Source organism: Enhydra lutris, unplaced genomic scaffold (assembly GCF_002288905.1).
Source record: "Enhydra lutris kenyoni isolate GAN:26980312 unplaced genomic scaffold, ASM228890v2 scaffoldscaffold12, whole genome shotgun sequence".
In the NCBI taxonomy this organism is placed as follows: domain Eukaryota; kingdom Metazoa; phylum Chordata; class Mammalia; order Carnivora; family Mustelidae; genus Enhydra; species Enhydra lutris.
Window position 1 is genome coordinate 20345060 of NW_019154096.1, and position 25256 is coordinate 20370315.

At 35.9% G+C, this 25256-nt stretch overlaps 1 pseudogene; it reads right to left on the reverse strand.

Moving 5' to 3' along the window:
* The window catches only part of LOC111144984, a 180671-nt pseudogene extending 173470 nt beyond the window's left edge, over nt 1-7201 (reverse strand).
* Nucleotides 7202-25256: the final 18055 nt, after the last annotated feature.

The following is a 25256-nucleotide window of genomic DNA, read 5'->3' on the forward strand; positions in this document are numbered from 1 at the left end:
TGGAACCAGAAAAGACCTCGAATAGCCAAAGGAATATTGAAAAAGAAGCCAGAGTTGGTGGCATCACAATTCCGGACTTCAAGCTCTATTACAAAGCTGTCATCATCAAGACAGCATGGTACTGGCACAAAAACAGACACATAGATCAATGGAACAGAATAGAGACCCAGAAATAGACCCTCAACTCTATGGTCAACTAATCTTCGACAAAGCAAGAAAGAATGTCCAATGGAAAAAAGACAGCCTCTTCAATAAATGGTGTTGGGAAAATTGGACAGCCACATGCAGAAAAATGAAATTGGATCATTTCCTTACACCACACACGAAAATAGACTCAAAATGGATGAAGGATCTCAATGTGAGAAAGGAATCCATCAAAATCCTTGAGGAGAACACAGGCAGCAACCTCTTCGACCTCAGCCGCAGCAACATCTTCCTAGGAACATCGCCAAAGGCAAGGGAAGCAAGGGCAAAAATGAACTATTGGGATTTTATCAAGATCAAAAGCTTTTGCACAGCAAAGGAAACAGTTAACAAAACCAAAAGACAACTGACAGAATGGGAGAAGATATTTGCAAATGACATATCAGATAAAGGGCTAGTGTCCAAAATCTATAAAGAACTTAGCAAACTCAACACCCAAAGAACAAATAATCCAATCAAGAAATGGGCAGAGGACATGAACAGACATTTCTGCAAAGGAGATATCCAGATGGCCAACAGACACATGAAAAAGTGCTCCACATCACTCAGCATCAGGGAAATACAAATCAAAACCACAATGAGATATCACCTCACACCACTCAGAATGGCTAAAATTAACAAGTCAGGAAATGACAGATGCTGGCAAGGATGCGGAGAAAGGGGAACCCTCCTACACTGTTGGTGGGAATGCAAGCTGGTGCAACCAATTCTGGAAAACAGCATGGAGGTTCCTCAAAATGTTGAAAATAGAACTACCCTATGACCCAGCAATTGCACTGCTGGGTATTTACCCTAAAGATACAAACGTAGTGATCCGAAGGGGCATGTGCACCCGAATGTTTATAGCAGCAATGTCTACAATAGCCAAACTATGGAAAGAACCTAGATGTCCATCAACAGATGAATGGATAAAGAAGATGTGGTATATATACACAATGGAATACTATGCAGCCATCAAAAGAAATGAAATCTTGACATTTGCGACGACGTGGATGGAACTAGAGGGTATCATGCTTAGCGAAATAAGTCAATCAGAGAAAGACAACTATCACATGATCTCCCTGATATGAGGGAGAGGAGATGCAACACAGGGGGTTAAGGTGGTAGGAGAATAGTAAATGAAACAAGATGGGATTGGGAAGGAGACAAACCATAAGTGACTCTTAATCTCACAAAACAAACTGAGGGTTGATGGGGGGAGGAGGTTTGGGGGGGTGGGATTATGGACATTGGGGAGGGTATGTGCTATGGTGAGTGCTGTGAAGTGTGTAAACCTGGCGATTCACAGACCTGTACCCCTGGGTATAAAAATATATGTTTTTAAAAAATAAAATTAAAAAAATATATATATATAATATAATATTTTATACGAACTCTACTTCAATTAAAAAAAACACATGGTATAAAGAAAAATAAATAAAACTGTTATTTCATATTTTCCCACTACTCTCCTGACATTGCACACACATATAAGATTAAATTTCTGGCAAATCATTATTGGACAAACAATTTTTCTTCCTACCCTTCATGCTACCTGTGACTGTAGACTCCTCACTACAGAGATAGCCATGGAAATAATAGCTAAGTCAGGTTCTTCCCATCTTATCAGTACTTGTCAACCCTATATCTCCTATTCTATGCATCAAAAAGAAAAACAATAATATGATATAATTTTTAAAGAATGAGTTCAAACATTATACTGCTCTGGCAGCAATATTTTTAGAAGCTTTGTCCAGTGATCCTCAATATAAACTTTTGATAATCTGATAGACAAATCAAGGAGTTATTCTTAGGCAGGGGGATATATATATATCCTTCAAATTTTAATGCATATGCTGTCATAGATGTACATGCCAGTATCATATCTTCTTTTTTCCAATTAAATAATGAGCCATTGATCTTAATTTATGCCCATAAAGAATAAGTAATTAAAGATTAATTGGCAAACAAGGCTTTACATTGTTAGTACCTACTTTAATAATACTGACAGATTTTTATAAACCATGGATTATAATTATCATGGAGAAGAATGATCTAATATTTTGAACTACTGAATATCTTTCCTATATGTTTCTAAGACAGTCTCTTATAGAAGACAGGCTATTATCTTGTCCTTTAAGTTAAGTAGTATTTCACATAATCCTGATTAATTTGGCAAGATTGTACTGAACAGAAGAAATGCATTATTAGCCATTGTTCTCTCTGAGTATATATAATCCAATGAACTTTCTTTACTTTGTTATCTCTCACAAACTATTTTCAGTGATTTCTGTAAATATCACATGTATAAGAACAATCATGGTAAAAATAAAAATGTTATATTTTGTAGATAAAATAGGAGAATTATTTTCAAATTTATTTTTTGAAACCGTAGTCTGTTTCATTGGTCATAATTGACCATGGAGTGATAAAGGTGGAAAATCTGGGACTAGAATTTAATTTCTGAGGCTTAAATGAGATCCTAATATCTTTATGGAAGCAATGAACAAATATTTGCCATAGAAGTACATATGTGGCCATCTTAATACTTTTGCTGGTTGTCCTGAACATTGAGTCCCATCCTCTATCAGTCAAGATTCTACTGAACTCTATAATTTATGATGGTGACAATATTATTGGCAAAGTGTATGGACTTACTGTTGTTCACTCAGTTTGTTCTAAGGGGCTTCCCAGGTAGGTAAGCTATCTAGAGGAGAAGTGATATCCTCCAGGACCATGATATCTGGCAAGAGACCGAGGACAGGGGAAGCCACTCCTCTCTCTCCTATAGGTGGAATATACTAGAGGCTTCAGGTTTGGCTCCGTACTATATTAAGGAGGCCTCAGTAACCTTGACAAACTTGGAAGATGCTGCTTTCATTACCCAAGAAATAATGATAGATAGCTAGGTGTGGAAGGTTATAGTCTCAGGGTTTGTGAGGGCCTGTTTTCAGGATAGCCCAGTCTGTAACTAGCAATTTTTACTCTAATGGTGTCAAAAAGGCAGGGTTTGTTTTTTGTTTTGTTTTGTTTTGCATCAGAAGCCCACTGACAATTTATGGCCATCATAGGTTGTCCAGAGACTCCAGGAGGCATGAGAGAAAGTTGCTAAGCTTTTTATGGTGAAGGAGTCTCTGAGAGCACTAATGTAAGTGCCTTTTGATTTGGATTTGGAAAGATTCTAGAGCCTTTTTTTTTTTTCCAATGGTGGGCTGATTTGTAAGTAGAACCATTAGCGAAATAAAGTAAAATCTGTAAATAAGGAGTATATTCCTTTCAGAACTCAAAGTTTCTAATGAGTGTGCCAAATGAATCTCCTTAATGGAGGATTCATCAATGAGATGATGATCATACCTGTGCTCCTGAAGAAAAGTGGATACAGTTAAGATCTTGTCTGCAAAGATGGTGTGCATTGGCACAGCTGTCAAGGTACATTATAGGGAGACTAGTAAAGGTGTGTGCGTCCTTTGGAGGTGAAGGTGAACAGCTCCTGAGAGGTTATTAAAGTAAGCATGGAATAGAACTTAGAACATAGAAGTCCAATATATAATGGTAAGACATTTACTGGCTACTGATTGAATAGATTTGGTAATTTTGATAATACTGGGTTCTGGGGACTCAATGGATATGACCACAGTATTAAGGTTTTGGTAATTTACCATCATAGGCCATTTATTTCTTCCTTGTTTAAGAACTGGCAAAACTGGGGTGCCTGGGTGGCTCAGCGGGTTAAGCCTCTGCCTTCGGCTCAGGTCATGATCTCAGGGTCCTGGGATCGAGTCCCGCATCGGGCTCTCTGCTCAGCGGAGAACCTGCTTCCTCCTCTATCTCTCTCTCTGCCTGCCTCTCTGCCTACTTGTGATCTCTCTCTGTGAAATAAATGAATAAAATCTTTAAAAAAAAAAAAAAGAACTGGCAAAACTATGCTGTCAAATGAAGAAGCAGTGGAGATATCATGCATTCATTAATTAGGTCTTATATAACAAATTTTGATCCCTGAAGACCCCATTTTGATTTATTTGGGATGTATTAACTATTCTGACTATGGGCTTATGGGATCCCATTTTATCAAGCCAATTTGTAAGTGCCAGACTTAATTTAATTTAAACTTATTACTCACTATATCAGAGTGTTTATGTCTAATATGAGATACTTCAGGGCAAAGGGTACTATAACTATGGGAATCTTAGCCAAGGCTATAATTAAAATGAGGCATGGCTACCTTTTGTCCAGTTTGTATTTAGTTATTTTCCCCAGATTATACAAGATACCATATTTAAATTTAGTGGGATCCTCAGATATAATTATAATTTAAGGACCAATACTAATTAAGACCATGAAGCTTTATCATTGGTGCATTTTAGCAAATGTTGAAGTTAATCTAGAATCCATGTTGTAGAAACATAAAAAGCCACTCAGTATTCTCCCTATGTGTCCTGGATTTTGGTATTTTTTTAATCCCTTTCCTTCATTTTTCCCGTTTTGAACTTCTAGCAACCTAAAGCCAAAGTTTTTAGTTTCTGTCTCTGTCTGGTAAATCATAATGTGGACTTCCTGTGGATTACAGGAAAGGGGAGGAGAGTGGTAGGCCACCTCATAGGCAGCAATCTCTTGTTCCAACACTTCCCAGTCCACCTCCCAGAGACTGGGTTCTACACTTAGAAAGTTCTAGCTGCCTCTCCTTGGGACAGTATAGCTCCTTGTCCAAAGTTTCAGTCAATTCAAATATTGATATGGAGTGGCACTTAGTAAAGCCCAAGTACACTGGGTAGAGTTTTTTCATGATTTAAGCAATTGGGTAACTTTGGCAAGTGTATGGGGGGGTACAGAGATGAGATATTCATTCCCTTGTCCAAGAGTCCCAACTTTGGTTCAAACATTGGGCTACTGACTTATACTACAATCCACAATACCCCTGGGGATCTGGGGAACATGAAGTTAGTTGACAACAGTAAGGTGTGTCGTAGCACAGAAAATAAGCCACGGTCACTGCCGCCTGAGAAACAGCAACAAAACCAGTGTCATTTCTGTACTGTGAGGAAATCTGATCAATATCTTTTTCCACAGTGATCACCAGACGCACACGGACAAACCAAAATTCTTCCCTAAATAATAATTAAAAACAAAAACACACCACTGCTCCTGAGGAAGTGACAAGATCCTGAAATAAGCCTCTGCCAAACATAGGGTGTGACCAGAAATATATTGGAAAGTTGACCCCAGAGGCGCAGCTCAAGAGATCTATCATTCCTACTGTCCTAAGTGAGGTCCTCACCTGGGCTGGTCTGCAGTCCTCTAAGTTTAGCCAATAGTTTAAATCGTCCATCACCAAGGAAATTTGGGTAAAGAAAGTCATGGGAACCAACAGACAAATTGGAATTTTTTTGATGTCTGGACACAACACACTGACACTGGGATAGATGAAAGGCAGTACTTTGTTACTTACAGCTCCAAATGATGGAAGGCTGCTGGGCAGGTTCATACTGGGAGTTGTACCTGAAGATGGGGTACTAGAAAGTTGGTGCTGTAAGGGTGTAGCTTATGTATGGTGGGTGGAGTGGGGTGGCTAGGTTTCTTTGCCTCTTTGTGGATTTGCTTCTTTGAATAAATGTGCAGGTTCTGCATTATAAGGGCTGTCCCTAGTTGTCTGATATCTGGCCTCAGATCAGTTAGCTCAAGTGCATAGTTACCCAGACTGCAAAAACTCATTCATGCAAGTGGTTGGGGTATGGGAATTAATTAGGGGAACTGACTGGCTTCCAGCGAGGACCTCAAAACTGGGTTAAGACATTATTTAAGACAAACAAGCAATTATATTACAGGCCACATCCAGGCCTGTTGAATCAGAATCTGCATTTTGATAGCTCCAGAAGATGTGAAGCACATTCAAGTTTGAGACACACCACTGGATGCAATGTCTTTTCCAGAACAGTTGAAACACTGGAAATATTTAATCTGTAAAAGAAGAAATTTGAGATGGATATTAAAAAGTGAATCCAACCACTTTAAAATCTAAATACATAAGGGCTCTCACAATATGATGGATCCCTTAGTAAAGAAGAAGGAATATTAACGACCAGTTCAAAAATATAGATTTTGTTGAAGATCATGGTCAACTTACTGTATTTTTTTGGTCACCTTCCATAAGGAAGAGTTATAAATCTTCATTCTGTTTAACTTAGATATGGCCCTATAACTTGTTCTGGCTAATTAAATGTGAAAGAAAAAGATATTTGTTATTTTCATATAGAAACTTTAAGAAGTAATGAATATTTCACCATTTTTTCCTTCCTTGCTTCTGGGATCATAGAAGTTTATGTTAAGATAGAATTCCTACAACCTATGTACTTCAGAGAATGCAATAAGTAGTATCTTGTCATCCTGCAATGGATCTATAGTGGGAACAATAAACATTTCTGTTTTTTTTTTTAAATTTTATTCATTTATTTGACAGAGATCACAAGTAGGCAGAGAGGCAGGCAGAGAGAGAGGGAGAAGCAGGCTCCCTGCTGAGCAGGGAGCCTGATACGGGGCCTGATCCCAGGACCCTGAGATAATGACCTGAGCCGAAGGCAGAGGCTTAACCCACTTAGCCACCCAGGCACCCAAAACATTTCTGTTTTAAAGAACCTACTTCTGTTGGTCCTTTTTTTTTTTTTTTTCCCTTTTTGGAGGTTTTTTGCAACTGGTATAGAATAAGCTAGAGTGACTTGACTGATATAATGAGGAACTTTCTAAAATAAGAATTATATAAAAATGCAATGCACTTTCCTCAGAGGAATGTGAATAAGACTTTGCAATCAATTAGACATGGATTTAAATCTCAGCTCTATCGTTCCCAGCCAATTACATATATATGGTCTGGCACCTCATGGACGTCTGATAAGCATTATTGCTTCTCCATTAAGGCGGTTGCTTTCAAATAATCCTGTGGAGCATCATATTTCCATAGTGGAGCCTCAGGACTCCTGGTATACCTCTGAGGAGATGCTAAGGTACAGAGTTCCAGGTCTGCCATCTCCTACTTATTCAGTGTGACCTTATTTGAACATTTTTACATACCACAGTGGTATTCAAATTTAGCTGACTAAAAATCTGTAAGGGAGGGCACCTGGGTGGCTCAGTGGGTTAAGCCTCTGCCTTCGGCTCAGGTCCTGATCTCAGGGTCCTGGGATCAAGTCCCTCATTGGGCTCTCTGCTTGGCAGGGAGCCTGCTTCCTCCTCTCTCTCTCTGCCTGCCTCTCTGCCTACTTGTGATCTCTGTCAAAAAAATAAATAAAATCTTTAAAAAAAAAACTGTAAGGGAGCATAGAATGTAAAAAGTAGTGCTCTAGAGAATTCCTTGTGAATGGAAATGCTCTAAACATTTCAGATGACGGTAGTTGACATAACTTGGGTGACAGGTTGTCCTAGTTTTCCCAGGACAGTCCTGATTACTTAATTAGTAACAATTCCCTCATTTACTCTCAGAAGTTCCCCTGTTTGGATGGTAAGATTATATGGTTACCCTAATAAAAAATGTTGGGCATAATGACATTATGAGTAAATGATAATGACACTGATAATAAGGAGTTAAAAATACATAAATGTCCATAATATACTACAGATTTCTTTTTAAAAAGCTATTCTTTTTATCTAAAGGGTAAGTAGACTGGATGCTACTTTGATATATGCTTCAACTTTGAGATTCTATCATATTATAAACATTAGAAATAACCTAGAATAATCCTATCTCTTTAGAAGATGAAGAACCTGCCTTTGTTAAAAATAACCAACTTTGATAATACCCAATAAAAAGAACCCATGAGAAACAGAAAAATTTCAGTTGGATATTATTTTCATGTTTGAAGGTATTATGTGATTCTAAGAGAAGATGTATCATACAGGAAGCAGGGTATCTTAAGGGTTGTAGGAGAAAATCAATTACATTTGAGCAGCAAAAACCATATTCTGACCAAGAGCTAGAGCCATCAGGCACCAGTTACATACTTTAATCTGGCTTAAAATGTAGGTTCCAAACCTAAGGGACATGTTGCTTCACATTACCTCTTCCATCTTTTTGTCATGGAGTCACTGACAACTATAAATAGAGTTCACCTGTATCCTTAGTGTTCAAAGGTTCAACTTCATCCTAGCCAATAGTTCCCATTCTTTAATACTTGGGAAAGCAAAAGCATTGCTCCAAAAATATTGTTTGAGGAAAGCAGCCCTTTAAGTCACATGGGCTTATATAATTGTAGTGTTAGTGCTAAGCATTTTATGACATGAAAGTTTTGAATCATAGAAAATATAACTGACTCTGTATTGTCAATATTTTATTTTAAGAAATCTAATCTTGAATATTTGGATTTTAACTATTCAAGACAATTTAGGAAACTGACCTTTAGGAAAATGATTTCAATATGTAACTCCAATTTCAAACGTATAATGGAGAATTTAGATTTTATTTTTTTTTCTTTTTAAGATTTTATTTATTTATTTGACAGACAGAGATCACAAGTAGGCAGAGAGGCAGGCAGAGAGAGGAGGAAGCAGGCTCCCTGCTGAGCAGAGAGCCCGATGCGGGGCTCGATGCCAGGACCCTGGAATCATGACCTGAGCCGAAGGCAGAGGCTTTAACCCACTGAGCCACCCAGGCACCCTGGAGAATTTAGATTTTAAATTGAAGTCTTTCTAAATTTAAAAATGATATTGGAGTGTTTAAGAGAACTTTGAATCACTCTATTAAAGACCTAATGTATTGCAATTTTAAGAATCACCTAAGTGTTTGCAAAGATTTGTCAACCAAATAATGGAGAAACTCAGAAAGGAAATCAAGTATTTCAAAGTATCTGATTAGTAGAGGAACTATATGTAGAACCTAATCATAGTTTGTTTAAGTACTTCACATCACCACTTAAATTCTTTTGATCATTATAAACTGAATTTAGAAAATTCACCCCTTTGTAAGCATCTTTGTTTGTGGGAGAAAAGACAATGATCAAGAGTAGTCCAAGAGGTGCACCTGAGTGTCTCAGTGGTTAAGCATCAGCCTTCTGGTGGGGTAACCATCTCGGGGTCCTGGGATCAAGCCCTGCATTGGGCTCCCTGCTCAGCGGAAAGTCTGCTTCTCTCTCTCTCTCTCTCTCTCTGCCTGTTGCACCCCCTGATTGTGGTCTCGCTCAAATAAATAAATACAATCTTAAAAAAAAAATGTAGTCAAAGAGATATCAGTGTGCATCCTCCTAAGAACCACGTGTCAATTCTATTTCCTGATAACTCCCAGACTTACTTAACAGGTGTAAAAATAATGTCTTGTGGCCCACATAATAAAATGTAAGTATTTAAATATAATCATAAATTTGACAGAATACTAACCTCTTGTGAGCAATGGGGATTTGGGAATAAATCTAATCTTCTCCATGTAGAACATTATCTCTATATTTTATTAATGGAAATAGACAATTTTCAAGGATTTTCAAACCATAAATGCAACCCAGTATGAAAAGTCTAAAGCTCAGACCTTGAGTTTTTATCTAATGGAAAGTTTAATCATGAAATCAATATTTTGTGAACAAAAATTCTAGTGAGCTCTGTGCGCCTGGGGAGAATGTTTTCATGGCTCAGTGATGTTACTTAGTAAGTGAAAATCATTGAGGCATAACCAGAGAAGGAAATTTGTGGAATAAAACGTTCAGCTGTTTTTGCAAGACATTGGGCAATGCAAATTATTTTGTCTAACCATTGTGATTTTTTTAAAGCTTGCTGATGCCTATATAATGACCCATCAAGGCAATATAATTTATAGTAGTGTGCTTTTCATTCCCTTATGTTTATTGATACCTAATGCTAGGTTTTAAGTCATTTTGCATCACCTTCGCATAAGCTTATACAAAGTTTTTAGAAGGGAAGAGAGCCAGGGTGGAGAAAATATTAGTGCATCCTTTTCTTTAAGGAGAGGAAGAGGCTAAAAGAAGTAACTCTGTGTGGGGTCAGATAAGCATCCTCAGAATGCTGGGGAAAACTCGTGGGGAAGCTATGGGAAACATAAGCAGTGCCTCCCCACCTATCACAAAGCTCTACAGTGAGGAATCGTTTTAGTTGTGCTCAGTGTACTTGGATGTTGACTTCCCTAATTCTAGAAAACTAAATAGAGATGGCAACGGAAAGACTTTTTTTTTTTCCCTTGGAAGATTGAAAGTGATGAGGTTAAAAAAATGAAGGGATGAGTATGAATATGAATGTAAGGGCAAGTCTGATCAGACAAGTGCCAACTTACACAGGGGGAGATAAAATAATTAAAGAATTGGTTGTCGCTTTCTAAGTGAATCAATGGCCCTGTTGACCTGATACAAGCTCGATTAATCTTTTCATTTTTGGGGTTTCTCTCTTTTCTCTTGTTGTCCTCATGATTCCTGTTGCATGAATTCATGGTTTAGGTTTCCCTGGTGAGGAGGGAACACACACATGGAATGTAACTCACCCAAAGCAGAATCTGTTGTTTCAAGTCCCTCTGCAAAGTGTGTCTGTCATTGTCTCACAGAATCTGGGTCCAGGTCACTTCTTTTCAAATACAGCTAGTTAATCTACCTGTGATAGACACAGATGGAGCCACCCAGACCTCCCTCAAGAAAGGGCTGCCCTGCCACAGGAGTGTGGTCAGCAGAGAGCAGCCTCCCAGGAGGTGTGACTTTTCCTAGGCAGTCAGTCCACCCTGGAAGAATGGGAAGGCTGGGGTATCCATGCAGTCATTTCAGCTCCAGATAGGATAACTCTGACAGAGAAGACTCTAGTAGGCCTCTCCTGCAGGTTGGCCAGGACTTTGTCGAGCCTACATCAGAGGTAAAATTCTGCCTCTGCCCCATCGTGCTCCCTCACTTTTTCTTTCACAGGTGCTGATCTCTAATATATATCTTGCATCCAATACCTCATGTTAGTGTATGCATAAGCTCTCCAACTTGTGATGCTAATTCCTATTAAAGTATTGTTAGCAGACAATGGCTTAATGTGCAATACTTGGCCTGTGGATGTGTGGCAGTTGAAGAGACCCCTGGGTGTTAAAATCACAGTAGGTGACTGATGTCACAGCCTTTGGTGTGTGACCTTTCCAAGTGACCTCAAGGAGAAATCAAACACAACAAGAACCGGAAAACCAGTTAAGCAGAGGCATGAGGTAATATTTTTGAATAATCAGATGCAATAGAAATATAATGTATTAAGATGACCTAAGTGTCTTTCTGAAGTCTGTGTGAAAATCAAAAAGCTTCAATTTTTATAACAAATCATACCTTTGTGATGCAGAAATATTTGGAGAACTGCTCACAAGTACATACACTCCTTTCCCATTTTTTATATATAATTTCCTGTTCTTCAGAGCAATCTAAGACTGTCTCCCAGGCTATAGGCTTCAGTAAGACAATAAATAAAGCATTGCCTGACCCACTCTGGGTTGGCCTTTTTTCATTAGACACTTCTGAAAACACTAAGACTTACCCCCAGAACAAGCATGCTAAAATGCAAGGATTCTCATAATTTGGTAGACTGGAAATTCTTGCCAGTGTTTAGAGGGTGGGAAAGTCTCCCTAGACTCATTTTAATAGACCTCATTAGGAGGCTGCACACTCCTTATCAATCATTTTACCAACACAGATGGAAAGAAAACAACAAATTAATTTCCTATGAAAAGACAAATGATTCACTTTTGATAATAGATATAATTATTTAAAAATCAACAATGCATGGGGCGCCTGGGTGGCTCAGTGGGTTAAAGCCTCTGCCTTCATCTCGGGTCATGATCCCAGGGTCCTGGGATCAAGCCCCACATCGTGCTCTCTGCTCAGCAGGGAGCCTGCTTCCTCCTCTCTCTGACTGCCTCTCTCCCTACTTGTAATCTCTATCTGTCAAATAAATAAATAAAATCTTTAAAAAAAAAACCAACAATGCAGCAGATACTGTACTGAATTATGTTAATTCATTATCACTATTTCATTCATGATCAATCCTTATCTAACTTTATATAGATAAATACCTATATAACTTATCTAACAATCCTTATCTAACTTTATATAGATATATATAACTTTATATAGATAAGGAAACCAAGGCTCAGAAAAGATGAATAAATGAATAAATGAATGAATGAATAGTGAAGCACAGCAAAGTCATAAGCCAAAATATATCTCCAAATATATATCTCCAAAATATATCTTCTGGCTTTTGGGGGTGAGTGGAGAAGGATGAAATTTGAGAAGAGGGACTAATCCTGATGCTATTACTAGTTGACTCAGCAGTCTGAGTCAGAGACAGAATAGAAAGTAAGAGAAGAAAGTTTAGAGGTCTAAGAAAGTTTCGATTCTATTCCTTTGGAATTGCCCTCACCAATATCAAATGCTCCATCAAATTGTTTTTGCATGGAATTTGACATAAAATAAATGGATAAAATATTTTAAATTGGGTTCCCTATTTATAAGCCAAAACTTTTAAGAATGTAGAAAAGATTGATATAATCTCATCAAAACCTTTGATAATAACTGACTAACAGTATGAATAGAAGCTCAGCATCATCACATATTTTTCAAGTCTCTGGAAAATACCATGTGAAACACAAAAGCGCATTACCTTGATAGCTTTTATTATTTACATGCAGTCAAGGTTTTCAGGTATCTAATGATAAACTCCTAAAGGCAACACACATCAGGACAGTTACCTTGGCAACTGAGGCTAGCCAACCACGGAAACATTTTAATAAGACAGCAGCACCGTCAGTGAGAAAACAGTCCCAGTTTGACAGAGGAGGAAAATTGGCACATTGCACCTCAACGAGAAAGCAACTATATAAGATAGGCACCAGCAAATGCTGCAAGAGGACGTGTTCTACGATTCTACTTGCAACAAAAATCATTCTGGCTCAAAAGCTACAGTAGTTGGCAGGGGCTGTTTAATATTCCACTGTGCACTGAGTCCTCACAAGGTTGAGACTTTGGTCTGCCAAAATCTTTAATATAATATTGGATGGTCTCACTCAGTTGGGTCTAGGCACACAGATGATATTTTGAAGTGGGTTTGTAGGACACTGGGAAAACTTGGTAAAATGTTCCATGAATGCCTTTGAAATAAATGGATGTAGGGAGAACTCTAAAAGGTCAAAGCTTAATCCACTGATCTCATCTAGTAAGGAGGTGTGGAGAACCAGGAAGTGAGAACTGCCATCTTCCTCAACCCCTTCAACCATATCCCATGGGCATTTCCAACTCTCTTAATTTGTAAGATGGGGTCTGAGTTGACGGTCTTCCTGGAAAGTTAATTGGAATGTCATTTTTTATAGACCAGACCAATGCCCTACATACTGGTTTTGGCAATGCAGGGTAAGATCATTCAATACATAGAGAATACGCCAAACAGTGGAACCAAAACCCTACACTATTATTTTAGTATGTACAGGCAGCTGGGTTGCAAGCACCACACTATAATTAACATATTTGTTCAAAAATAGTTCATCTGTTTAGGCTGAATAAATATGTGCATAAAATACTCTAAAAAAAAGTCTGAATTTCTTGCTTTGAATCAGTGGGCCGTATTAGTAATACTTCCAGTGTGTTCTCTGGCCTGACTTCCAAGGCTGTGTTGGGTATCCATTTTCCCCCTACTTACAGAACTCCAGAATACTATTTGTCACCTTGTTTTGTATTTTTTGTATACTGGCTTGTCTCTTCTTTTAACTGAAAACTCTTGGAAAACAGTAATCTTATTTGTATGTACATCCCTAGGACATTATCAGTATCCAGCTCAGAGTAAGTTTAAGGTCAATATATTTTGACGGAATCAGTAAAATAGAGAACACACGTGAATATAATTGTCTTCACTAGTGGAATGTCTGTTGACTTCTGATCTTCCTGGTGATGCAGCTGCTTCACATGGCCACTTGGTAACTTGTTTTTTTTTTCCTGATCAACATGGAAATAAACTCAGAGTGAGAGGACAGCTAGCATTTTCCCCCTCTTTGTTAGATCCACACTCACTCTGAATTACTGATTATCTAATATTGTTTTGAAATAATCTTACCTGTTGGAATTTTCTCTGCTTAACCACCTTGGATATAAACCTCAGATTTAAGACCTTAAATTTCAGTTTATCATATATGCTGGGAAGTCCCTATGCTCCCTGTCAACTGGCTGCCTCCCTGAGAAGCTGCTGACTACACCTACTTAGGCCGTCTAAACTTCGCCCCTGAACTGTGTGTGCCTTCAAACCTGCTTAACATAAATTATTAACATGATGACAAAGGATTTTGCTTTTTTAAATTTTGTGCATTGTTTTTATGCCCGGAAACACCTAGGAATTATATCTTGACATCATGGAAAGCCAACAACATATAAATGAGACTATATGGTATTTGTTCTGTGAATGGCTTGTTTTACTTACCTTGTCCTCTAGGTTCGTCAGTGTTATCACAAATTCATAATGCTACAATCTACATTAGCATGCAGATATGTTTCAGAGAGAGTGATTTCATTTGATCTGAATGTTTGTGTCCTCCCCAGATTCATATCTTGAAATCCTAACCCCTCCAATTGACAGGGTTGGGTGGGGCCTTTGGGAGGTGATTAGGTCATAGGGGTAGAGCCTTCATGAATATGGTTAGTGACCTTTTAAAAGAGAACCCACATAGACCCTTAACTCCTTGTATTCTACTGAGGATAAAATGAGAAGTCCTGGAAGGGGGCTTTTCACACTGATCTGAGACTTTTGGCTTCTAAGATAGTGAGAGATAAATGTTTGTTGTTTTTAAGTCATCCAGGGTATGATATTTTGTGATAGCAGCCCAGACAGAGACAAACCCAGAAGTGGGATTGCTGTGTCATATGGTAGCTCTATTTTTAATTTTTTGAGACCCCTCCATATTGTTTTCCACAGTGATTATACCAGTTTTCATTCCCATGGGGAGTGAACAAGGGTTCCCTTTTCTCCACAGCCTCAGCAACACTTGTCATTTTTTGTCTTTTTGATAATAGCCATTCTTATTTTTTCTTTTTGTCCACATTTTTATTAACATATAATGTATTATTTGTTTCAGGGGTACAGGTCTGTGAATCATCAGTCTTACACAATTCACAGCACGCACCATAGCACATACTCTCCCCAGATGTGAGGTGATATCTCATCTTGGTTTTGATTTGCATTTCCCTGATGATTGGTGATACTAGGCACATTTTCATACACTTGCTGGCCATCGATATGTCTTCTTTGGAAAAACATTTATTCAGGTCTTTATCCCACTCATAGAAGCAGAGAATAGGATAGTTGTTGGAAAGGGTGGGCATGGGGAAAATAAAGAAATGTTGGTCAAAGATTACAAGTTCAGATGTGCACTGTGAATAAGTTCTGGAGATCTAAAGCACAGCTAGTGACTGTGGTTGAAACTCTACTGTACTCTTGAAATTTGCAGAGTAAGAGAATGAATCTTAATTGTTCTCACCAAGGGAAAAATGTTAACTTTAAAACCATATATATATATATATATATATATATATATATATATATATATGAAATAATGATGGACATTTGATTAACTTGATTGTGGTGATCATTTCACATTATATATGTATATCAAACATTATATCAAAACATCACATACACACCTCAAATAAAACAGGAGGAAAAGGACTACCAATCATCTGGTCACCCATTTGAAAACAAAATGTTTAGGTACACTAATTCATCTTGATCTTTTTAAAAACTTTTTTCAGGGAATAACATTTGCTTGGAAGGTATCCTTTGATCTTAACATAAAAAGCCCTGTTGCATACAAGATTAATATTCTATCCCCTTTTTAGATAAGCAAACTGAGACTCTGGATGGAAGTTGTGTGTGATCTAGCACTACATAGAGTCTGGACAAAAATCCAGTTTTACTTTCTCCTTGAGAATCCTCCAAGACTCTACAAATAACATCCCACCTCAGAAAAAGAACTTTAAATTTTTATTAATTCCATTTGAATCACAAGAAGTGCTGTATTATTCATATTGTTCTTAAATGGATGTTATGATAATTTGAGGGTATTTCTATATAGTAGCAAAAACTGTGGTGCTTGATAGGAAATACAAAAGCTTTTTGCATATAATTTGTCAACCTATTGTGTTGTGAAAAAGTGGAAAAGGTTTTTGGAAATACGTATTTTTTAAAAATCTGACATATATAACCTTGTCCCGGTTGTATGTGGCATGGTTTGTATATAGAAAAGGCCTCTTATTAAATGTTTCATAGCTCATTTGGGGCCACTCTTATATTAGAAGCTTACTTTTATATTTTTATCCATTGTCTCATTTCCCCTAGAAATCTGTGAAGTTTCTTTTCCAGAAAAATATCATCTGATTTGACAAGCTAAAAAGTTATAGTATAACAGGTCTCTTGATAGATAGGCATAATAAACATTTACTTAAACTTATGTCATAAGAAAAAACAAATGTCATATTTAAAAAAAATGCATGGTGACCTTTGGGAATAAGGCTAACCATCTCATACCAAGATACATAAGTAATATAGCTAACATTACATCTCATTTGTCATGATCTACAACCGCACAAATGACATTTGTATTCAAAAAGGTCAGGATGGATGATGTGATTGCTTAATAAGATTAACATCACTACAGTTTAAATTAGATATTTTACAATTACATTGCTGGAATTGTTTCATAGCCACTGGGGATAATTGATGCTACTTGCATCTGAAATGTTCCCATTTTACAATTATCACAGCCATATGTAATTATCTATGATTCAGAGTGGAAAACATGGTAGGTCTCAGAACTTTTCTTCTGGGTCATATATTAGGCCTACATTAAAATATCTTTGGGCCCAACCCTACAGAGCTTGCATGGCCCATGCTTTAGTTGTGTGTCTTAACTTTTAAAATATCATGATAAACTTATCTTCTGGTCAATTGACTGTTAAAAATTTAGGATCTGCAGTGGGCAAACCTTCTGTAAAGCACTAGCTAATACATAGTTCATAGTACACTAACTCATCTCTGTAGTTACAGTGGGAAATACACAAATTTGTGTGTCTATGCTCCAAGAGAATTTTTTTTACAAAACTCATTGCCTGAATGTGCTGTTTTGAGTCGTGAAGGAGTATCAGCATTTTACAGTTGTGATAGATAAAAATTACTCTGAGATTTTAATGTGTAAATTACCCAATAATCTACTGTAAACAATATCATTCACTGCGCTTCCCTCGAAGGAAAGGCAGACCCTCATTTCCCCAGCTTCCTATTAACCAAGCTTTTTCTGAAAAATATAGTATTTTTGCACAATATTATTAGGTAGTTTTATGGTCAGTTTGTGGTAGTTTTGTGGTGAATTGGGGGACTTTTGAATTAAAAAATCGTAACGGGTTTTTCCAGGGGAGAAAGCACAGTAACTTTTAATATAAGAAAGTGCACCAAGGATCTACAAAAGGGGGAAGAAGAGAGTTTTTGTTTCTTTGTTTTTTGTTTTTAAACCTATTTGGTGTGTGAGCCTCTCTCCTTTTTCTTTTTTGTTTTTAATGAAGCATTTTTTAATGAATCATCTTTGGGACACATTTTTTCAATAAAATTAACTTTAGTTTAATTTGTGAGTAGGTAGTAATTTATTTAAAACATTACTTTAAAGTTTTTTGGTTGATGTTTCTTTCTAGAATTCACAAATATCCATGTTAGTTTTAAGAAAAGTGTGTGTTGACTCATGATTTATCTGTCATTTATATCTTACTTTTAAAGAAAGTTCAGAATTAAGGTAAAATAGAAGAATGGAAAGATGATATTGTTGTCTCCATACTACTTATGAGAATGTCACAAGTATAACCACCTTACTGTGTCAAAAATCTCCTCACAATACTTCTATGTTAAAATGTTTGGGGCATTTAAGTAATAGAATCATTTCACTGCAGCCTGTCAGTGAAAACAATTTTTCTAAATATTAAAAGTAATGTGAATTAATGAAAGTATACCCTGAAACATTTACTTATTTATTTTTAAAGATTTTGTTTATTTATTTGATAGAAGAAGAGAGAGCACAAGCAGGGGGAGTGGCAGAAGGAGAGGGATGTCTCCCCGCTGAGCAAGGACCCAGATGCAGGTATTGATTCCAGGACCCTGAGATCATGACCTAAGCAGAAGGCAGAAGTTTAACTGACTGAGCCACCCAGATGCCCCTACCCAGAAATATTTAAATATTATTTTCTTTTGTTAACATAATCCCTAAAAACATTTAAAAAATAATAATAAACTTTTAATTTTTTAAAACGTAATTTTTTTGTTTCAAATTTTTGTTTAAATTCTGGTTGTTAACATATAGTACAATATTGGTTTTAGGAGTAGAACTTAGTGATGCATGACTTATATATAACTCTCAGTGCTCATCATAACAAGTGCCCTCCTTAATACGCGTCACCCATTTAGCCCATTCCCCCGCCCACTTCCCTCTATCAGTCTTCAGTTTGTTCTCCTTAGTTAAGAGTCTCTTATGGAAAAGCAATTTCTAAAAAGACTTACTTCATATAATAACTTAACAATTTTTCATCATAATGAGTATGATTCCAAAAAGAAATCACTTTTTAAAAATATATAAAGATAAATGCAATAGCATGCAAAAATATACTATAATTTATAAAATATGATATTTCAACATTAAAAATTCAGATAAAGACAGTCACAATTTTTAACACGATCTTCTTTACTCGGAGAATATAAAATTGAATATATTTAAATTATGTGCCCTGTTTGGATAAATCCACAACAGTTTACTTTTCATAGTCAATCATGGATAACTATCTTCCATAAATTCAGTCTCAGACATGTGGTCATTTTCACATATCTTAAAGTTCTATCATTTTTCTTTTTTTTTTTTTTTGCTAGACTTATTTTTTTATATTTTATTTTATTTTTGTGTTTTTAAAGATCATATATATTTGTTTGAGAGAGAGAGAGAATGAGCATGGGGAAATGGAGAAACAGACTCTCCACTGAGGAGGGAGCCTGATGCAGGGCTTGATTCCAGGACTCTGGAATCATGACCTGAGCCAAAGGTAGATGCTCACCCGAGTGAGCCACTAAGACACCCCTAAAAGTATTTTTAAATACATTTTAAGTAAAATATAAACCAAAGTTCTTAAATTATTGGAAAAAAATGATGAAAATAGAGCACAAGACTGCACTTTCTTTCTGTTTTAAAAAGATTTTATTTATTTATTTGACAGAGAAAGACAATGAGAGAAGGAACACAAGCAGGGGGAGTAGGAGAGGGAAAAGCAGGCTTCCCACTGAGCAGGGAGCAGGATGCGGGGCTCAATCCCAGGACCCGGGGCTCAATCCCAGGACCCTGGGATCATGATTTGAGCTGAAGGCAGCTGCTTAATGACTGAGCCACCTAGGCACCCCAAGACTACACTTTCTTAAGAATGATTCTTTCATATCTCTTATCCACCACCCACTGTCAGCTTGTCCTCCCTCATTGTTGATTATGGCATAATGCTATTATATCATATATTATGCACAAACTATATGTTCATGTTCAAATGGTTCTTTACTAATATAAACTTTTTTTTTTTAAGTTTGTCTGATACTTTTTTTTAAGTTTGGCTGATACAAAACAATTTGTAAAAATTGTTTGAATTCTTTTGATTAGGATTAGATGTATATATTTTGCCATAAAATTAATAAAATATTCTTCTATTAATGGGCTTTATTCATTGGCAGAAGAAAGGATTAGAATAGTTTGATTGAGGGATAGATGTGATGTGTTTCATTTCTATCAGGGTCTGTCAAATATTCCCAGTTAAATTTAAATTTTTAGAATGTGGTTCTTATATCTTCCAAAGGACATAGTATTATGCTGGGTAGCTGGTAGACTGATGAACTGATGAACCCTCCTCAGGGCACAGTTCATGAAGTTTTCCTGTGGTTCACATTTCCTGAGGAATTTTATTTAGAAAAAAAAACTATAAAACAGTGTTGGAAATAACAGTAACAGAAACAACATGCAGAATGCACAAGACCTTGACTTTAAGTTTCTGCCATTGTAGTTACTAGTAATATCATCATTAATAATTTAGTTAACTTTCCCAATTTAGTAAATTTTCCAAATTTAGCTAACTTTCCCTCATTTTCCTGATCTTGTAAATGATAAAAATAGGACTGATTTTCCAATATCATTGTGAAAATTAAGTGAGATAATGAAAATACAGAGGTAGAGGAAAAATTCAACATGTCTCTATGTTCCAAATGGACAAAACAAGCATAAGTCAAAAAGTCACACAAAAAAATTAACAAGTAAATAAATAGCAAAATGCCAAAATGACTATAGAAGAGCAATGCCTGGATTTCTCAGTCAGTTAAGCCTCCAACTCTTTTTCTTTTTCTTTTTTTAAAGATTTGTTTATTTATTTGAGAGAGAGAGAAAGGGCATCAGGGGAGCGGCAGAGGGAGAGAACATCTGAAGCCAATTCTTGGCTTAGCACGAGCCCAACATGGGGCTTAATGTCAGGACCTGAGCCAAAACTAAGAGTCAGAGGCTCAACAACTGTGCCACCAGCCACTCCAAGCCTTTGACTCTTGATTTCAGCTCAGGTCATGATCTCAGAGTCCTGAAATTGAGCCCTCATATGTTCTGCACTCAGCAGGGAATCTGCTTGAGATTCTCTCCCCTTCCCTCTGCCTTTCCCCCCTGTTCTCTTTCCATTTTATGTAAAATAAACACATAAATAAAAATCTTTTTAAAAAATATAAGAGACTATAGAAGAGAGAAAATTATCTTTACCTAATGGATGTCCAAAAAAAAAGGAGGTGGTGTTAGGAAGTGGGCATTGCCTTGTGAACTGTTTTAAGGTAGAAAGCAATGAAACATATATGAAGTCTAAATGAGAATATGTAACTAAAATCAGGCAGGAGGGTTATGAGTTGAGAGAAAGACACATTAATGCAAAGAAATTAGATATGTTTGGCAAATTATGGGAATCTGTTTTGAAGAAAGTTGTAAAGGTAAATGTTAACAGATCCAAGCTGATTGCACTATGATAATTATTTTAAATTTCATTGAATAAAAATTAAAAATGGGTAGTACTTGCTTTTAGGTTGTGGAATCTTTAAGACATAATGATTTATTGGACGTGCATTATACATAAAATTATCTTCAGTTTTGCCTGGGACATATGTGATGTTAATAACAGGAAAAGGTTGAACAGTAATAGGTGCAGATTTCAGTCCCAGAACTGGGAAAATAAAGATCAATACAGAGTTTCATAAATATATCTATGCAACCAAAGAATTTAAAAGCACATATAAATTGAGTTGAGTCCTAGTTATATACTAGGACTTGTGTGTGTTTGAATTGACTAAGATCCTTTAATAATAAGCACATTTTATAATTTCAAGTTTATTTATTCAATGAAAAAGAATTTAAAAAGCAGAAGAAAGACTTGGTTACTTGGCCCAAGTGATAGCAATCTACTGTTTTGTTAATTACAATAAGATAAGAAGAGCTTTTACATTTCTACTCTGAAAGAAGTTAAACAATCATAAAATTATACAGATGAATTTTCATGTCATTCAGTACAAATTCTTTATTTTATAGCTGTCCAGGTGACTTACTGAAGGATTCACAGCATGTTCTCCAAATCTTGAGTTGGTAATCTTTTTAAAACATGATTTAAAAAACCATATCTTCTTGTAGAAAACATCACATTACATGGTGATAAAGTACAGAAAACTTTAGCATTAAGAGAATTCAAAAATCCTACCTGCATTCCCAATGATCCCTTAGGCAGGTTTTCAATGCTTTACCCAGGGTTTATAAAGCTTATGCATTTGCTAAAAGACTGAGGTTAAAAAATGGATCAATCTCTCTCTAGAGAGTAAAAATCCAAGAAAGAAAACTGGGAAGAATCTTACTGATAAACAACAACAGCAAATAAAAACAGTGTACATGATTACTTTATAATATATATATATATATATATATATATATATATATATATATATATGAAGAACAACATGAAAAAAAAGCTGAGTTACAAATAAACAAGTCAATAGCAGAATAAACCTAATAACCTGATTTTAAAATGAGCATGGGATTTGAATTGATATTTCTCCAAAGAAGACCAACAGGCACATGAAAATTTTCTCAACATCACTAATAATCAAGGAAATGGAAAGCAAAACCACAATGAGATATCACCTCACCCTGTTAGGATGGATACTATCAAAAACAAACAAACAAAGACAAGTATACACAAGAATGTAGAGAAATTGGAGCCCTGTATGCTATTGGTAAGAATGCAAAACTACTATTGAAAATAGTATGGAGATTCCTAAAAAAACATTTTAAAAAGATAGAACTCTCATATGATTCAACAATCCTACTTCTGGGTATTTATTCAAACAATTTAAAGAGGTAGTAGCACTCCATATTCACTATAACACTATTCACAGTCAGAAAGGATAAAGAAAATGTAGTACATACATAGAAAATTATTCAGTCAAAAAAAGAAAAAAGAAGAAAGAAAGAAAGAAAGAAAAGAAAAGAAAAGAAAAGAAAAGAAAAGAAAAGAAAAAGGAATCCATCATTTGTGACACCAGGGATGCATCTTGAAAACATTATACTAGGTGATATAAGTAATTTACAGAAAGAAAAATAATGCATAATTCCCCTTGTAGGAGGTATCTACAATAAGCAAATTCACAGAATCAGAGTGGAATGATGGTTCTCAGAGGCTGGAGGAAGGGTAAGTGGGGAGTGGTTAATCAAAAACTATAAAGTTTCAGTTACAGCAAGATAAACTCTAGAGATCATTGGTACAACATTACACCTCCAGTCAATAATACTTAATTGTATACTTAAAAGTGTGTTAAGAGGGTAGAACTCATGTTAAGTGTTCTTACCAAAATGAAATAATTTTTTTAAAATGAAGTTACCAGGGCACCTGGGTAGCTCAGTCGTTAAGCATCTGCCTTCAGTTCAGGTCATGATCCCAGGGTCCTGGAATCAAGCCCAAGTAGGGCTCAATGCTAGGCAGGTAGTCTGCTTCTCTCTCTCCTACTCCCCCTGCTTGTGTTCCCTCTCTTGCTGCCTCTCTCTCTGTCAAATAAATAAATAAAATCCTTAAAAAATAGCTAAATCAAAATAAAATGAAGTTACCAATAAATATATCTGTTTTACAATGAAAATGTATACTCTAGAACTGTTAAGACTTTTGAGCTATTTAGATATTCTTAATAATAGAATGATATTTAAGACTAGGTCCAAAATATGCAGTGTCACATTAACACTGATAAATAAAATATACACCTGTTATATAGTGTCAAATGTTTCTTTTAGTTCATGTTTATCAAAATGTTTTCAATTCATGTCCTTCTTTGAAAAATATAGATATATTATTGATCACATGAATTTTTTATGGAAATAATTACTTATTTAAAATTCCTTACTGTTTTTCACAGAGGCTGTACCAATTTACATTCCTATCAACAGGGCAAGAGGATTCTTTTTCCTCCACATCCTCACCAACACCTGTTATTTCTTGTCCTTCTGGTTTTGGCCTTGCTGATAGGTATAAGATATCTCATTGTGGTTTTGATTTATATTTCCCTGATAATTAATGATGTTGAGCAGCTTTTCATGTGTCTACTGGCTATTTGTATTTCTTCTTTGGAAAAATGTCTATCAGGTCTTCTGCTCATGTTTAATCATTTTTTTTGTTTGTGTGTTTTGAATTGTGTAAGCTCCTTATTTGGGATATTAATGCCTCATCAGATCTGTCATCTGAAAATATCATCTCCTATTCAGCAGGTTGCCCTTTTGTTTTGCTGATGGTTTCTTTAACTGTAAAAAAACTTTTTATTTTGATATAGTTCCAATAGTTTATTTTTTATTTTTGTTTCTATTGCCTTAGGAGACATATCTAGAAAAATGTTGCTATGGTCAGTCAGAGACATTAACACCTGCATTCTTTTCCAGGATTTCTAGTTATGAAATGAATAAGACACAAGAATAAAGGACACAGCATGGGGAATATGGTCAGTGGTATTGTAATAGTGTTATATGGTGACAGATGGTAGCTACACTTGTGGTGGCCATAGCATAATGTGTAGAGAAGTTGAATCATTATGTTGTATACTCGAAACTAATGTAACATTGTATTTCAACTATACTAAAATAAGAAAAAATAAATAAAGTGTCCTAAATATTATTTTCCTTCAACCCAAACATTCTTCTCTGGATCTCTTTTGCTCTTGAGAGATACAACTATGTAGGAGATGGTTTTGTTAGGGATGAAATTCATAGATTTTGGTGATGGGACATTAAGTCAATTAAGGAGAGACTTAGGATATAAGATTAATATACAGAATTCAATGATAATTCTGTGTACAAGCAACAAATATAGAAATAAAGTACAATTATTTTAAAATAATTAATAATAATAATTAGATACCTAGGAGCAAATTTAAAGTAGAGTATTCAATATTCCTACACTAAGAAATGCAAAATATTACTGAAAGAATTTGAAGAAGATCCAAACAAAATAAAAATATGTAATATGTTCATTGATTAGAAGACTCAAGGTATTTGAGACATGCATTCTCTTCAGTAAGGATAGAAAGAAATTGCCTCAATATGAATACAGAGAAAATGCCCCCCAAATCCCAGAAGTTTTGTAAAGACGTGGATGTGCCTATGTATATTTGTGTGAATGCACTTGCACATGGTAATTTAAAAAATGCATTTGGAAATGCAAAGGACTTAAAATAGTGAAGAGCAAAGATGGAGAAATTAAACCACCTGGCTTCAGGACTTAAGTAGTTAAAATATGTGATAAAAAGAATAGACTATAGACATTTCAAAAAAGATATATGGATATCCAATAAGTTCTTAGAAATTAGCTTAATTTGTAATCAGAGAAGTGCAAATTTAAAACACTGATAGTCACTAGAACTCACTGGATTGGCCAAATGTAAGATTGACCAACTCTCGGTGAGGGTGTGAAATAAATGAGACTCTTACACATTGATTGCTCAGGCTGCATAATGGTACAAACACTTTGAAAATGAAGTTTGGCAGA